General features: G+C 52.7%; 1 protein-coding gene across 3 annotated transcripts in view; it reads left to right on the forward strand.

Annotated features, from left to right (window-relative positions):
- Positions 1 to 243: 243 nt before the first annotated feature.
- SLC25A42 (solute carrier family 25 member 42) overlaps positions 244 to 17,844 on the forward strand; it is a 29,001-nt gene continuing 11,400 nt past the window's right edge. Inside the window, exon 1 of one of the 3 annotated variants that reach the window (XM_069477181.1) lies at positions 244 to 370. The gene's annotated coding sequence lies outside the window, so the exon portion shown is untranslated. Of the gene's footprint in view, positions 371 to 13,072; positions 13,428 to 17,844 lie in introns of those variants that run through there. The other 2 variants (XM_069477170.1, XM_069477191.1) reach the window with 2 other exon arrangements.

Consider the following 17,844-nt stretch of genomic DNA (forward strand, 5'->3'; position numbering starts at 1 on the left):
GCTGGGGCTCCAATCCTCGCCTGCCTCCAGGCTCTCGCCTCCCAACACCTAGCACCCGCTGGACCACTGGGGGACGCAGGGCCTCTCCCAGTAGCCCCGCCTCTGCCCGTTAGGGATTGACTTTAGGGGATGCCCGTCTGCTTAATGCGCTCCAATCACTGAAGCCTTCACTACTGATTGGTCAGGGAGCAGCCAATCGGGGCGTGGCGTGGACCTCTCCCGTGGCGCGCGCTGGGGGTGCGCGAGGCGGGGCCGTGGAGTCTGGAGGTGGCGGCGGCGGTAGCGGCGGCGCGTCCGGGCCGGTGAGGGGGCGCAGGGGGCGCGGGGCGGCGCAGGCGTCGAGGGCCCGTGCTCGTCGGGTTGAAGTGAGGCGGGGCACGGGTCCTGTCAAGGGCCCCGGGGATGGGGGCGGACGAGGCGGGGCGTGACAGCAGCGTCGCGAGGGCAGGGAGAGGTTAAAAGCCCCCATGACCCCCACACTCCAGGTCTGGTGCCCTTGGGGGCTCTCACAGCCAAGTCTGAGCCTCCTCACCCACAATCCACGCACATTTGACATCACGTCCCTTCTTGTTGACATCTCAGCCATACACCCGAGACTTCTTGCTGACATCCCCCACACCCCCAGGGCCGTGTCCCCTGCGCCCCACACAATTGGGTCTGACATACTCCTCACACACCTGACACCGCGCCCCCTCTCATGGACACCCCCCACATCACCTGAGTTTGTCCCTGTCGATGATATCCCCCCACTATGGGACCTACACCCCCCAACACTCGAGCCCGTGACTTCTCACTCAAGGCCCCCCCAGTCTCACCTGGAAGTGTTCTGTCCCCTCACGACCTTCCATGTATACAGATTTGTGTCCCCCCTACTTTAGCAACGGTGGGTCAGTTCCATCAGGTGCTTCCCCTCGGTCACCTGCCGTGTGCTTCTGGCGGCCCCACACCTTTCTGTCTCCCAACTGTGCTTTCTTGCACGTGCAGCTGTGTCGTGCTCCCTATGTAATAGTCCTGAGTCCCCCGGGGTCCCTCAACATTCACCCAAGCGGGGTACCTCAGGATCACTGCAGCTTCCCCTCCCCAAGTGTTCTCTTTTAATTTCGAACAGTGCTTACAGTATAAATTGATTTCTGCACCTTAGAATAATCTCATCAGCCAGACAAAACCAGAATTATCTCCATTTTACCAGCAACAAACCTAAAGCCACTTGAATGCTAGAGGCAGAGCCCACCCCTTCCTGGGCATTGCTGACCCTCCTCTGTATACCGCGCCCCCCATTTTTGCCCATCTATTGTGTTTACCTCTGAGGGATTGGCCAGGGAGGGAAACCACACTCCACCCCCTCAGGCTGTTCTCAGGAGTCGTGACTTTGACTGGGTCCGGAAAGGCTTAGCTGGAAGGGACGGCGCCTCTGCTGAGCCTATGTCTCTGGAGCCTGGGCCAGGGTGGGGGTGGAGGCGCTGCTGGAAGAGGGCAAACAACATCTGGGGTGCCTCCAGCCAGGGCCCCACCTCAGGGCTCCTGCACACCGGGGTCCCTCTCTGAGAGTTCGTTGGGCCCTTGAAGCCGCCAAACAGAGAGCAAGGAAACACTCTTCAGAGTGAGATGAGCTAATGTTTCAGCTGCTTAAAGCTAATATGCAAAACCGGAGCCTGGTGTGGTGCTGGGAATAATGATTCTTCTGGAACTTTTCAAGTTCCCTGGAGTCTGATTTGCAAGTGCGCAGCTTTGGAGCCTGGTGGCTTTGTTGTTGAAAAGCAATAAAGTGTTGTTTCCTGTAAGGCTTGTAGAGAGCCTCTTACCTCCCCAGCCCACAATCTCTCCCTTCAAAGATGGTGCCAGAATGTTCCAGAGGGTCATGTCACCTTCAGCTTATCTTATGGAAACTGAAGCCATTGGGGTTTTCTGCCCAACTTTGAAAGGGGTTATTTAACGTATATATGGGCATGTATATCTGTAATTTATATGTGTATGCATGTAGGTGTGTGTTGTACACATATGCACTTATACATATGTGCATATACATATTTTTATGTATACTTATGTTGTGTGTGTGTGTATATAAACTTTGATAAGGTAATTGATGTATATAGTAAAAAAAAAAATCAAATAGTACAAAAGGGCATACAGTAAAAACCAGGCATATACCCCATCCTCTCCGGATGCACATGCTGTTAATAATTTCTTGTGTTTTCTTCTAGAGGTAGCCTGTGACTGAGGCAGCAGAGAGGGTGGATAGGGGTGGGCAAGTGTATACCCCAATCCCTTTTAAACCACTGCTGAATTCTCACTGGACTTTATTGAACAGACATAGGGATTCTATGGCCAGTCCCTTACTGATGGCTATTTAAGCTGTTGCCTGTATTTTGCTTTGACAAACAGAGCTGCAATGGATAGATATAGATTCATGCATCAGCAAATACCAAATACATAGTGAACGTGTGTGGGCTCTTCATGGAGTTTACATCTGACTACAGGGACTTGTTAGCAGTGGCCAGGTCAAAGAACATGTCCATTCAAATGGTTAACATCCCTCCTCCTCCTCTCAGCTGTGAAGTTGGAAAGCCTGTTTCCTTCTCTGATGCCAACTCAGTTATGACCACGTGTTCTGGTCTGTCCAATCTGATATGTTAAAAATGGCACAAGAGATCCTTTTGAACATCACTTCTGTGTGTCCTACCCCTCCCTGCCTTAGGAGTTCTGGCTCATGGGGTAGGGATTAAACATTAGACTTGTTTCTCTTCCACAATCAGACTAAAGTTCAAGAAATATTTGAATCCCTCCTCTGCGAAGTTTGTCCTGGTGGCAGGGGGCAGTGGTGGCACTGAGATTTTGGCACAAGGTACCTTGGCAAGAACAATTGGCTAAAAGAACTATTTAGCTGTTGCTGATTTTTTTTTTTCACTTGGATCTAGGCAAAGAAAAATGAGGGTATCATAAGAGATTGAGACAAATCAGATGTTAAATCTGTTTGGGAAACTGTTTTGAAGGTCTCTCCAGTTGTCCGCAGTTTCTCACTAATGGTGCCAGATGGAGGGTGTCGTCATACTGAGGTCGGGCCGCTTCCCACCTGTCATCTAGTGTTTTGTCCATCTCTTCTATTTTGGCAGTTAGACATTTGGAGAGGTTTTTTTGTTTTTGTTTTCACAAAAAATAGGAAAAATTAGCTGGGCATAGTAGCATTGCTTTTTTTTTTTTTTTTTTTTTTGACAGGGTCTTACTCTGTCCCTTAGGCTGGAGTACAATGGCATGATTGTAGCTCACTGTAACCTTGAACTCTTGGACTCAAGTGACCCTCTCACCTTAGCCTCCCAAGTAGCTAGTAGCTAGGACTACAGGTATATGCCACCGTGCCTGGCTAATTTTTTTTTTTTTTTTTTTTTTTGTAGAGACAAGGTCTTGTTATGTTGTCCAAGCTGGTCTCAAACACCTGGCCTCAATCGATCCTCTCACCTCACCCTCCCAAAGTGTCGGGATTACAGGTGTGAGCCGCCTCACCCAGCCTACATTTTTTATTTTAAGTATGAAATACTTCTTCATAAAAAGTATAGCATGTACACAGGAAAAGAAAGAAGATATAAAGAATAATAAAACTAACACCCAGCTCAAGTAGAACATTGTCCCCCAGAGGCCCCACCTTGGTCACTGTGCTATTTTTATTTTTATTTATTTATTTATTTATCTTGAGACAGAGTCTCACTCTGTCACCCTGGGTAGACTTCAGTGGCATCATCGTAGCTCACTGCAACCTCAAAGTGCTGGGCTCAAGCGATCCTCCCACGTCAGCCTCCCAAGTAGCTGGGACTACAGGTGCGTGCCACGACACCCACTAATTTTTCTATTTTTAGTAGAGATGGGGTCTTGCTCTTGCTTAGGCTGGTCTTGAACTCCTGAACTCAAACAATCCTCCTGCCTCAGCCTCCCATAGTGGTAGGATTATAGGCATGATCCACCACACCCAGTCAACTGTGCTATTTTTAAAATAGACTGGTCAACATTTGTTTTCTTCACTGAGCACCTTTTGCTCCAACTGTCTTGGGCCGAGTGCTCAGATTCCAGGGGCTCGGCAAAGTTCTGCAGAAGCCAGATTTTCTACTGAGGACTCTGCCAGCAAGACAGCCTGTGCAGTCCCAGGAGGGGGATGGTGGCCTCAAGGCCATGAGCAAGTCACTAGCCGAGGGACAGGCCAGCACACGGAGGCTTTGTCTCAGATTCCTTCTGTATTTGTTTCTGTGGCTACCATAACAAATTATCACAAACTGGGTGGTTTAAAAAACAAAAAAATTATTACTGGTGTGGAAGCCTAAAGTCTCAAATTGAGGTGTCAGTAGGTTGGTTCCTTCTGAGGCTCTGAGAAAGGACCCATCCCATACCTTTCTCCTGGCTTCTGATGGCTGCTGGAGATCTTTGGTGTTCCTCGGCTTGTGGCCGCGTCACTCCAATCTCTGCCTTTATATTTGCGCGGCCTTTCTGTTGCATGTCTCTATGTCTCTGTGTCCTCTCCTTTAGAGATAGGGCCTTGCAGTGTTGCCCAGGCTGGAGTGCAGTGGCACAGATGCAATCATAGCACACTATGGCCTTGAACACCTGTGCTCAAGTGATCCCGCCACCCAGCCTCTCCTCTGTAGCTGGCACTACAGGCGTGCGCCACCACACTTAGCTCTCCTCTTATAAGGATACTAGTCACTGGATTTAGGACCCACCCTAAATCTCAGGATGAGTTCACCCCAAGATCCTCAACTAATTACATCTGCAAAGACCCCATTTCCAAATAAGGCCGCATTCTGAGGTTCCAGGTAGACATGAATTCAGGATAACACCATTCAGGTCCTACACTTGCTGGTCCAGCATTTCCATCATAACTTTATTCAGGGATGCACTTGTCTTCCAGGTGCCTCTGCTGTTTCAGGAAGAAGAGGCCACTGGGGTGAGAGCACATTTCTCAGCCCCTCCAGATGGCCCATGTGGGCATCCTGTGCCCTGGCTCACCCCCCTGCCTCCCTTTTGGAAGGTGGAGGCATCTGCTCAGAGCTAGCACTGACCTGGATTAGTGAGTGTGCACATCTTAATTTTGCTTTCCATTACCCCTTGGCACGTGCTTTCTGGGCTATGAGCTTGGTCCTGTGATTGTCCTTCTGTTTACATCAGGGTACAGAAGGGTGAGGGACATGGACACACATCAGACCATCACCAAGTGCACTTGGTCAGTCCTGAGAAAAGGGTGGGGGTGCTGTGATCTGATTCTGGGGGCTGAGGCAGGCTCCAGGAGATCCGAGGCTAACATGGAGTTAACTATTAATAGACAGCAGAGGGTTTTGAGCAAAGGACACACTGTGGGACCCAAGAGAAGGCTGTGGGGCTGGGCAACACAAGAGGGGTTCCAGGGGCCTGGTCTACAGTGCTGGTGCAAAGCCCATAGAGAGAGGCTCACACCAAGGTGGCTGTGGGCAAGGCATGGTCAGCAGACCTGAGCTCAGAGCCTCTCATGGGGACCCACCTGACAAGCACTTGTGAGGCTTCCAAGATAAAATGTCCCAACACAGAGCAAAACTCCCGACAGATGTCAAAGCTGTTGCTCCATCTCTAGGCCATATGCCTTTGCCTAAAGTTGAGTCCAAAAAGTGAATATGTACATTTCAATCAAGTCTGAATTACAGCACTGGCCCAAGACCCACCTGCTCCACAGTATTTGTTAGTGCAGCAAGTCTCATCCTCATACTGCCTCAAGGCCAGGTTCCCAAACTCCACCCTCTGGCAGTCCTGACTTACTGAGTCTACAGTGGGGCTCAGGAGTCCTGCGCAAATGTCCCTGCAGATTCCTGGGGCAGGTGGTCCTAGAAACACCTGGAAGAATGGCTCAACTCTAGGGGAATAAGCAAGACCCTGCCTTTCTCCTGCTGTGGGCAAGTCCCTTCCTTTGTAGGATTGTCTCCTCACAGGGCCACTGGTGCTAGGGTAAGGGGATGGGGTGGCAAGCCCCACTTCTAGCATGATCAGTGGGCATGAACTTTTGCCAACCAGGCCTTAGCAAGGTGGCTGGTTTTGCTCAAAGGTGGGGCCTGCCTCAGGCTAGGGAAAGGGCACCTTTGAACCAGGCCTTGAAGAATGGGTTTGGGGTCAGAAGGTGTCCCCAGGCAACAGAATGAAGGCTACAAGGCAAGACAGGCGTGTGTTTGGGGGCTTCAAGCAGCACCATTTGCGTGGAGCTCGTGGGTCAGAGCTAGACGACAGTGAACCTTGAATGTCAGAGTCAAAGTTGGCAGTTTCCCTGGCACTAAACGGCAGTGATGGCATTGGTGGTATGCTTGGTGGGCAGGAGGCGCTTTTACACAATGCCTCTTTGATGAGCAGTGGGACAATACCATCCAAGTTTTTTTTCACACTTTGGGGAGAGTAACCTGGAGAGGGGAGGGCGAGGGATGGATGTTCAGGGATGCAGGCTGAAAGAGGGTCTCCAGGTAGTGAAGTCGGGCAGCTGGAGAAGGGGTGTGGAAACATCTCAAAGGCATTCTCAGTAGGGCTGGGGAGTGTTAAATGGGATTCATCCCAGCCCCGTCTGATTGCTTATTAGGGAGGAGGATGCTTACCAACACCTGTCACCCACTTGAGTGGCACCAGCCTGAGAAGATAGGGACAGAAGAGGAAACTGAGGCACAGGGAGATTTTTAGTGACACATCCAAGGTCATGTGCTGGACCCCATCTTCCCACAGCACTGGTGTGTCGTGGCAGGGAGCAGAGAGTGATTGAAGAGATACATTTGTGCTTCTGTGAGGAGGATGCCTGGAGGGCAGGAAGATGGGACAGCAAAAGGCAAAAGCACTTGTCTGCAGGTGTCATACCTCTGGCTTCTTGCTAGACACGGACACTGATGTGACCCAGGCCCTTGCCTTCCAGGGCCCCTCAGGCTAGTGGGACAGGCAAATGGAAGTGGCACCTCACAGTGCAGCAGGGAACCGTGAAGTGCTCAGTGCAGGGCAGAGCAGCTAACTTTGGGCGAGGTAAGGCCAAGATATTTCACAGGGCTTTGAAGGATGCAGAGGAGTTTGCCAGCATGGCAGAGTACAGCCAAAAGCAGAACTTGGCATGTCCAGGGAATTAATTCACTCATCCAACAAATAACTGTTGAAGGCCAACCACGTGCAGGGTGCTGTGCTGGGCTCCGTGTGGCAGGAACTAGGGCTTTCAGAGTGAGGCCCAGTCACTGAAGTGCACCCTCTTAGTGGAGGTGTATGAGTGACGCTCAGTGCCGTGGTTTGTTTTAGATCACATCTAAGGGCCTTTGGTGACAGGTGTGGGCAGCACTGTCTGCAAGGATAGAGGACAGTGATCGACCATAGAATTTTTTGGATCTTTCAGGACATGACTGTCTGTGTGTTTAACCCATAGAGACTGCCATAAGAGGTGTAGTGACCAAAGTTTGTCTGAAAGGCACACAGAAGCAAAGGCAGCTCCCCACGTGCAGAGCAGCCAGTCCTGTCAGGGTTAACAAGAGCAGCCATTATGTAAGCTGCACCCAGATCCCACAGGCAGAAGTTAATGCCTATTAACTAAAAAAGAAAACAGCCTTTATCGATGGGCAGATAGGATGTTAATTGGCTTTCGTTTACCAAGCGATTACAGGATCCATTTCACGGCTGCTTATAAACTCCATACACTGAGAAACTGCCCTTCTGTTTGTGGAAATACTGCACATCCCACGGGGTGGAGCGGCGGCTGTACAGGGGCCCCGCCACACACCAGCGAATGCGGGGTCCTGGCTCATGGCTGGTCGGGCAGCTCCCGAGGGAGCGGGGCGAGTGTGCGGGCGTGTGCGTGTGGATGGATGAGGACGGCCTGCGCACGAGGGGTTTATAGCACGCTTGGCGCACACCCCGGACTGGAAATTGCCCTATTCAGAGCATAAGCAGCCTCTCCTGCCCCTGCCCAGTGCTCCTATTGCTCTGGAGGTTTTTATGCCAGAGGTGGTGGAACCAAGGGTTACCTAAGATCCCACTGGTTCGCATTTCCTGGATAACGCTGTTCAGTAAGTCATATTCACCATCGCCGCCGGCCACCTCTCGTTGCTTTCTGTTTGACGAGCAGAAAGATTGCCTGAACAGAAGTAGCCTGTGAAAAGGGAAACGTTTGTTATTTGGGGCTGGTCTTGGAATGCCACCCTGCACCTGGCCTCTGGCTCTCCCCCTAACTCAAGCGAGGTGTTTCTCTCCCTGGCACCCAAATTCCAGTTCAGAAAGCACCAATGCCCTAGGTACTTGTGAAAGGTATCCAGAGAGAACACAGTAAGCCTGGGCCTCCCGGGGCCACAGGACGCTGTCACCTGTGGTTGGAAATACGATACAGGGCTGGAGGGGCATAAGGGAAACAGGAACCCCAGCGCGGCGGATGAGCCAGGACTCTGGGAGGTGCAAGTGGCAGAAACCCAACCCACACTGGCTGAACTGGAGCGGTGCTTCTCCTGCTCCAGGACAGCAAAGTCCGTGTGCTTCCAGCACCACTGTTGGATTCCAGACTCCCTCCTCCCCCCTCAAGTATCCCCCTGCCGGCCTTGCTCTGCCCCCAGTTCTGTGTCGCCCCTGCCCTGGAACCTCACACCTTACCCACTTCCCTCCCCTGAAGAAGGAGGACTTCTCTGGCACAGTGGTTCCCTCAAAAGTCCCTGGTCTCAGTCTTTGGGTCCAGCACCCTGAACCCAGGGGAGTGTGAGCTCTCATTACCTGACCAGGGTCACCTTAGTGTTGAGGGGAGGGTCAGCCCCACTTTCTCCATGGTGACAGAGAGTGAGTGGTGGTTGCTGTCCTCAGAAGGGGACCACTGTGTGTGGGGACTGCCTTCTGGGCTTAAATGTCTCCTAGGGACTTTTACTCAATTGTTAAAATTACCAGCAGGTGTTCTCCACAGGTGGGGAGCTGAGCCTGTCCCCTTCCTAAAGCCCGTTCATTCCAGCCCCTTGTGCCTGGGCCATCCCCAGGCTTGGGTCAGTTGGCCTGGGAGGAGCTGGGCAAGGTTTGGTTTTATTTTCACTGTTTGAACTTTTTTTTTTTTTTTTTGGTAGAGATAGAGTCTCACTGTGTTGCCCAGGCTGGTCTCAAACTCCTGGGCTCAAGTGATCCTCCCGCCTCAGCCTCCCAATAGTGCTGGGATAAAAGGCATGAGCCACCTCGCCCAGCCTGTTTACACACTTTTTATTGAGGCATAGCTTACGTGCAGTAAAGTGAATGAACCCTAAGTGTGCAGCTGGGTGGGTTATTGCATCTGTATTTGTCTGCGTAACCAGCTCAAGGCACAGAGGCTTCAGGCCCCCTGTTGGCTCCTTCTTGCCCCTTCCTGATGTACCCCTCCAAAGATACCCACCATTCTGGTCACCACAGATGTGTTTTGTGCTTGAATTTTTTAAATCGTGGTAAAATACACATAACATAAAATTTACCATTTTAGCCATTTGTAAGTGTTCAGTTCAGTGGGTTTAAGTACATTCACACTATTGTGCAACCATCACCACCATCTGTCTCTAGAACTCTTTGATCTCGCAAAAGTGAAACTCTGTCCCCATTAAACACTAACTCCCTGTTCCCCCTCCCCCAGCCCTGGCAACACCACTCTAGTTTGTCTCTATGAACTTGACTACTCTAGGGACCTCATATCTGTAGGATCATATGTCCTTTTGTGACTAGCTTATTTCACTGAGCATAATGTCCTCAAGGTTCATCCATGTGGTAGCAGGTGACAGAATTTGAATGCATATACCACATTTTGTTTACTGTGCTTGAATTTTATGTAGGCAGAACCATTCGGTACATGCTGGGCAGGTCTTCAGAGCTCCCAGGGGACTTGAACGTGGCTCTAGGGCTGTATATGGGGAGGCCAGAGGGAGAGGCCTCTACAGGAGACTTTAGTTGTTTAAAGTGAACAATTCAGTGGCATTTAGTATAACATACTGATGTACGACCACCACCTCTATCCAGTTCCAGAACATTTTCATCGCCCAAAAGGAGACCCTGTCCCCATCGGCAGTCACTCCCCACTCGCCTCCCCCAGCCCCTGGCAGCCACTAATCTGCTTCCCGTCTCTATGGATTTGCCTGTTCTGGACATTTCATACAGATGGAGTCACACACTATGGTTACAACTAGCCTTTTGTGACCGGCTTCAAGTTTCACTCAGCATCATGCTTTTGAGGTTCATTCACGTTGTAGCAGGTGTCAGTGCTTTATTTATTTATTTATTTATTTTTTTGAGACGAGGTCTCACTCTTGTCTAGGCTGGAGTGCAGTGGCATCATCCTAGCTCACTGCACCCTCCAACTCCTGGGCTCAAAAGATCCTCCTGCCTCAGCCTCCCAGAGCGCTAGGATTACAGCCGTGAGCCACCTTGCCAGGCCCCTTTCTTTTTAATGGTTTTATTTGAGAGTAAACAGGTGGTCCTTAAGGCTCCCCTTTCCAGGACGATCACCCCAAGTGTCAGGACCAGAGGCTTTCAGGACCTCCTGCCCTGTCCTCTCCAGTGGCGTCATTCCTCCTCTTTTGGGGCTTCTCTTACCTCGTGAGCTGAGCATGTGAGCGAAGGCGTGAATTGGCAAACCCCTCAGCGCCCGCAGCTCAGGGAGTGGGTGTCGTGGGAGCAGTGAGGACGTGGAGCAGAGGTGCAGTCCCTGCAGCCAGAGCAGGGGGCAGAGAGCCCCGGGAAAAGGGAAGGGGAGCCCCTCCCCACCCCCCCACCCTGCTGCTCTTGCATGTACTTCCCTACCCCCCTGCACACACCATCCTGCATCCCGCCGCCCCCCATCCCCCGTACACCCTGCCTTCCCTCTGCATCTGCACAGTCCAGTCTCGGGCCCTCAGATGCATTGACACCTGTCCTTAAGGTGCATCTGTTCAGCCTCTCCAGCTGCCTGGGTCTTTTGGGCAAGAGTCATCATCCACACAGTCTCCATCCACCTTCCCTCCCCAAACCCTCTCCTCCACCTTGGGCGGTGGATGTGGAGCATCACGGAGCATTTGGGCTTAACCCAGGGCATGAAGCGAATGTGCATGAGGCCATCCAGATAGAAATCAATGACTGAAAAACAGAGACATGGGGGAGGAGAGACAGGTGTTCCTGGGGAAGAGTCCTGTACGTTGGTCCTCCTCCCTCTGGGAAGTGGAGCGTAACCCACCCCTCACTGGGCTGGTTCCAAAGGGTAGAACAGGGAATGGGAAGTCCTTTGACAGGGGCGGCCTGGACCCAAGAGGTCCAGGTGGGCCCTGGGAGAAGCGGCGTGCTGTCGGGAACCCCCATGTGATGTAGAGGAGGGCACCTCCGCTCCGTAGTCCCCCTAAAATCCCATAACCCCAGGCTAATCATGAAAAAACACATCAAACAAACCGAGCTGGGGGCAGGACATGGGCCTGTCCTCCCCAAAGCCACCAAGGTCATGGGCAACCAGGCAAGACCGAGGAGCTGACACAGACCAGCAAGGACTGGGGAATAACTGGTAAAAGCCAAAGGAAGCCCGGAGCTCTGTTGACAGTCATGATGGAATCACAGTAATGACAGTCACACCGACCAGGTCAGCCCAGGCCACCTGCCAGAGCCCCCTTCACTGCTGACACCTCGAGGGTCCGCCTCCCGCTGTGGGGTCACTGTTCTGAGATCTGCAGGCAATGACAGACACTTGATGGGGAGCTCAAGAGGCCCCTGCTTTTTAATTATTTCATCAGGTACTGCCCACCATACGTCACCATCCACCATACCTAATTCACTAATTCGCCACTGCTGGGGAACCAAGAGCCTTAAAGATGCTGAGGAACATTCCACCGGAGGCCCCATGTCCAGAATGTGGGGTAAAGGTGGTGGCTGGGGTGCGAGCCAGCTCTGGGCTCTTCCCAATCAGATGTCCGGTTGGCATTTTCAGACCAGGCTTCTGCCAGCCCAGCCTGTGTCTGGCGACGCTGAGCCCTGCAGCCCGGGGCAGTGTCTCCTGGTCTGCTGTTGTTTTCCTTGCATGTGACGTCTGGTCTCCTCCTGCGCCTCATTATCTTAGGCTGAGTCCTAGATATTAGATTTTTTTTTAATCACACAAGGCCCAGGGTATCATCTTCTCCTGGACATGATTTCCACTGGCCTCTTCCAGGCTCTCGGGAACCAGCAGGCCGGGGCTGACTTCTTCCAAGTTCAGAGCTGGAGGTTCCCCAGCCCCCAGACACCACGGGTTGCAGTCCCTCAGGGCTGGCTTTCTCTGCCACCTTCCTTCTACCAGGCAGCCCTTTGGCAGGAGCCCACGGCGGGGACTGGTTAACCAGAGTCCTCACCTCTGTCGTCTGGACTCTGACTTCTGTCCCCTCCCTTGATTCTGCCAAATGCTGAGGTCACCTCTTCCAGGCTCATGTCCTGAGACAGAGTCTTCCTGGGCACTGGACTCAGCCCCCAGGGTTTCTGGCCCCCCGGATCTCAGCTCAGGAGTTTGAGTCATCCATTTGGCTCTGAAGTTTGTGTTCCGGCCGCTTTTAGAGTTGCCATCTTGAGTTCAGCCAGACCCTTGCCCTCTGCATCCCCCTAACGGGCTGTTCCTTTGGGTTAAGGAAAGTCTTGATTAAGGGGCACATTGCTCTCTAGGAGAGACTTCCAGGATGAAATGATGTTGAAACTGGCCTTGGTGGCCGTGGCCTGCTTGAGGGGGGCCAGGGCTCCATGGAGAAGGACCTGGCCATGGCTTTGGAGTTCGCACTGGGTCCTGAGTGCCCTCTGCCCCTGGACTGAGCCAGGCTTCGCCGTGTCTCATCTGCAAAGTGACAGGCAGCACCTGCCCATGAGGGATAAAGGAGCGACTATGGTACCCCATCGTTAGTGCGGTGATTGTCACCGTTGTCCTCAGCCCAGCCTGGCCAGCACTAGCCAAGTGACCTTGGCCTCAGGCAAGCACCCAAGCTGCCTCAGCTTCCCCAGCTGTAAAGCAGAACTGAGACTCCTCAGTTAATGCTGGGCAGATTCGAGCACTCGGGCAAAGGGACGTCATGATCACTAGCTAATAGCTGCTGTGCGTTGAGCGATGCATATGTATTCACGCCGTTCTCCCCTCCACAGGCAGAGGCAGGGACAGACCCACCCCAGTGAAGGCCCCAGGGAGCTGCAGAGGTCGTGGGTGAGAGTTCTGTGGTCACAGGGTCTGGCCGCCATCCCTGTGTCCATTCTGCCTCAAACCCGAAGACGTTTTTAAGGAACCGTTCCAGACTACACCCTAGCGCTGCACACAGATCCAATCCCCCCATTGACGAAGCGGCACCTGTTCTTTCTGCACCACCTGAAACAAAGCGGGTGCTTCCTTTCGAGGGAGCTCAACTTACGCTCTGAATTTGAGGAATGTGCAGTTGAACTTTCTAATAGCTTCTGTCCTGGAGTGAGAGCCACTGAGCGGTGTGCTCAGCCCAGCGGCTGCCCAGGTGTCCTTCACGGTAAATACTGACAGAAATAACTTCGCAGACATGAAGCCGTTGCCGGTCCCAGGATGTTCATGAGCTGCAGGTGGAGGCTGGGGCACTGAGCGAGGCCGCTGGTTTCCCCAGGGAGACTGGACCCTGCAATGTGGGGATGGACAGATGGGCTCCCAGGCTGAACTCCAGAGATCCTCAGGTGGACAGTGTCACCAGCACACGGGGCAGGGTGCGTGTCACTTGGGCAGAGTTTGCACGGTGCACACAGTGTCACAGGTGGTCTAAGATTCTAACAAATGAGTGGAGGAGAAAAAGGCATTGCAGTGGGAATGTCTGCCCCACTGGGGTCGCTGGGGCGAGACCAAGGGTCGGCGCTACAAACTCTCCTTTGGCTCTTTCCAAATATTGTTTTTTTTTTAGGAGCAAACGTTTACAACTGGCCTAATCTAGTGTTCTATCCCACACCTGCGCCCAGATCCTGTTTTATATAAATACATCTTTGAGCTGGTGAGTTACATTTTCAGAAGGCAAAGTGTGGCCAACAGTCCTCGTCTCCCCACAGTCAACACCTCGGAAGTACCGTCGAGTTTCGCCTCTTCCTAAAAGTCACGGGCGGTTACGCGCTTGCTTGTTTGCTAAGCGGCAAAGGTGCCACCACCCAACACGTGGCTGCCCCATGCAGGGGAGGAAAAATATCTTTCCCTCGCCCATCGTAGGTCCACGGCTGAGGCCCCTATGACAAAAGACAGATTAACAAGAGCAAAGCGCACACATTTATTTAATACAAGTTTTACATGACACGAGAGCCTGCATAAGGAAAGGAAGACCCCAGAAACAGGTAAACCTGAGTGTCTCCATGTTAGGTCTGATTGAGAGTGGACAGAGGGTCTGATGTAATGGTCATAAACTGGGGAACTTGGCCCGGCCTGTTTGTTCTTCCTTTCCTCCAGGTATAGGCCAGGCACCTCTCACCTGAGGCTCTGATCACCGGCTCCAGGGGAGAGGGGTGAGGGAAAGGTGGAAGTGACCTTCCTAATTCTGCTATTTTCCCAAAGGCCAACGTGCTGTATTTGGGGGTAGCATGTCCTGAACCCCATCCTGCATTCTTGCCGTGGTCCCCAGGGCCAAGGCTGTGACTTGGTGGCCAGGTTGCTCTTCCCTCTTGCTTTCTTGAGCCTCAGCAAACATGAGTGACTCTTGACCACAGACAGCAGCTTTCTGCCGTGACAAGAAACCTGAGGTGTGACTCCTGGGTTGGTTTCCACTGAATTCCTGGGGGACCTCCTCCCCCCTCCCAGGTCTGCAGTCTGCCCCACCCCATTCTAGAATTCACTTCGTGGTTGTCTTTTCTAACTTAAATTCCTCTAAAGGACATTTTGTACCACTGCCTTAAAAGTAACTTCAGTACTGCCAGCACCAAAGGGAGGCTGGGAAGAAACAAGGTACGGTGGAAACGAAAGGATTTTAGGAAACCCCGGGCTCTCTTGCTCTGGAGAGAGGGAGGCAGCAGGGGGGCGTGGGGCTGAGACTCCCTCCTTGGTGTCTGCAGTCGCCAAAGGCTCTGGAGGGGGTCAGAACCAGAGCAGGCGGCTCTTGCACGATGGGACTGCAAGTACCAGCTGCAGTCACCCATCACAGCTCTGGCCTTGTCCTCAGCCTTCCCCTCTGCGCTGTGTCTCTTCTGTCTCCTAAGAGGACAGCAGTCATTGTACTCAGGGCCCACCCTAACCCAGGATGTTCTCATCTAGAGATTTTACCTTAATGACATCCGCAAAGACCCTTTTTCCAAAAAGCGTCACATTCACAAGTTCCAGGAGGACAGGTCTTTTGGCTGCCACCATTCAGCCCCCTCTAGGCACCTGCCCCCACCTTGCCTCAGCACCCTGTCACCCACAGGGCCCAGCACACTCAGGTAGTTCTGGGCAGTGTGTGTAGTGACTTTGTCCATGTCACGGGCACCACACCAAGGCCCGTCCAAGCTATCTGTGCAGAGATCCCATGGCAGGCTCTCACCCTGGCCGGCGACTGAGCAAAGGATTGTCCTTGGGCACCATCACGAGCAGCCCTGGCTGTTCACAGGGTAGGGAGGGTCTGAAGCCGCACTGCCAGTCTGGGGAAACTGTTCATCACAAAACCTGCGGCGCTCTGAGCAGGAGTCTGTGGGTTGGGGGAGCCGCACTCAGCCATGGCACCTCACTACCCAGGCCACGGCGCCTCACCCACACAGCAAATATCTGGATCCTCAGGAAGGCGGCTTCACAGCACGCGTCCACGCCCAACATGCCCGGGCCACCTGACCCGGCCCCTTGATTCTCAGAATCTACCGTAGAGAGGCCGTGCTGTACTCGCTGAGCGCCCAGGTGCCGAGGTGTGGGGGAGACCGCCAGGGTCCTCAGGGTCGGGGGTGGCGCTGGGCAACAGTCTGACACCACCGATGTCCGTTGGGAATGGGGGTGGGTGAAACATGCGGTGAATCCCACGGACTGACGATCAAAGGAAAGAGGCTTGGAAAGGTGTCTAGGGCCTGGTTTCCGTTTGTTCACTTACAGTGGTTTTAGATTTACAGAAAAATCGCAAAGGTCATGCATACAGAGTCCCCTGCAGCCCACACTTCCAGTGTCTCCTCTCCATAATGTCTCGCAGTGGTGTGGCACACCTGTCACAACTAATGAACAAATACTGAGACATTGTTATCAGCGAAAGTCCGCACTTCATTCAGATTTTCTCCGTTTTTCCTGAATGTTCTTTTTGTGTCCCAGGATCACATGTGACATTTAGGCATCATGTCTCCTTAGGCTCCTCGAGGCTGAGACACTATCACAGACTTAGACATGCCGCGTGTTTGATGACCTTGACAGTGTTTTGAGGAGTAGCAGTCAGGCGTTCTGTGGAACGTACGCCCATCGGGATGTGTCCGGTGTTTCTCTCTGTTAGACGGGGCGATGGATCTGGGGAAGGAAGACCACAGGCCCCTGAAGTGCCCTTATGGTCACATCATTATCAAAGGAACACACTGTCCACGTGACTTCTCACAGCTAATATTGACCTGGCTCTCCCGGCGAGGTGTCAGGTTCCGCCACCGTAAAGTCACTCTTACACTGCCCCTTCCCATGTTGTACCGTTTGGGAGGAAGTCACTGTGTGCAGCTCACGCCTAAGGGGTGGGCAGTCACATCCGCCTCCTGCCGGGAGGAGTAACTGCGTAAATTATTTGGGATTCCTCTGTGTGGGAGATCTCTCTCTTCGCCCCTGTTTACTCATTTCCTCAGTTGTTTATTTATATCGGTGTGGACTCATGGATGTTTATTTTATACTTAGGGTTACAATCACCACTGCTTTATTTGTTTTGTTGCTCAAAATGTTCTGGCTTTGGCCATGGGGAGCTCTTTCCATCGGCTCCTGTGACCCTTGTCATACCCCCTCGGTTTGGGTTTCTATTTTTGAGCAGGTCCTAACCGCCTGGCACCTCAAGGTGCTCCAAGTTCATCCTTCCTTTCCTGCCCCATTTTAGAAGCAGCTGTTGCTCCCAGCGCCAGGGCCACGGGCCCATTTTCAGTAGGAAAGAGCTGGCCGCAGACAGCTCGTATAGCAGAATCTCGTTTGTGCTTTTTGCAAGGTTACTCGCTGGCACCGAGGCCTGTTCTGGGGGCCTCTGTGTCATTCGCACTGTTTTGCAGTAACACATTAATTTATTGGGTAATTTTAAAGCATGAGAACCGAGACCTCACAGAACACCCAGTGCACACTGGCATCTCGGTAGAGCGAGGTCCTTCATCCTTTCTTCCTTCTGGGACCCTCTGGCCTGGACGGTGGGACTGTCCTCACAGTTTGCTGAGTTTGGGATGTGCTTCTACAGGAAGGTTCAATGTAGGTTTCCACGGAGGACTCTGATTAGGGCCCCTGACTGTAAGCTTTCCCGCAAAGAGCAGGCGGCTGTGCTGTAGGAAGATTAATTTTCTCAAAGTATTTCAGCGGACAGAGAGTGTCCGGTCCAAGGTGACACAGGCCCACTGCACGTTTGGTCTGGTGGTGGTGCTGGCCCTGAGCAGCTCTGGCCTCCACACCCCAGCCATGCCAGCCCTGCAGCACACCTCTACCTCCTGCTGTGTGACCTTGGCTGGCTGCTTAACCTCTCTGAGCCCATCTGCTCTGCTGGTACCAGATTCAAAAAGAAAACAGACTGTTTTTGATGAGCTGACAAGAAAGCCTTTTGTAAATGATTAAGCAATCCACACGGGACAGTGGCTTCAGCACACAGCTGAGGGCATCCTTCTCCCTGCAGGAGAAAGGACAGGAGAAGGCCGCTGCCCTGGCCTTGGGCATTCTGGTCCTGGTTTCAGGGGACTCGTGGAGGAGTCACAGGCCCGAGCCTGCTGGCAGGAGGGGGAAGCCACCGTCTGTGAGGGTCTCGCAGTATCTCATCTGCCCCTCTTGCTCCC

The sequence above is a fragment of the Eulemur rufifrons genome, chromosome 2 (genome assembly GCF_041146395.1).
Source record: "Eulemur rufifrons isolate Redbay chromosome 2, OSU_ERuf_1, whole genome shotgun sequence".
NCBI classification, from domain to species: Eukaryota; Metazoa; Chordata; class Mammalia; order Primates; family Lemuridae; genus Eulemur; species Eulemur rufifrons.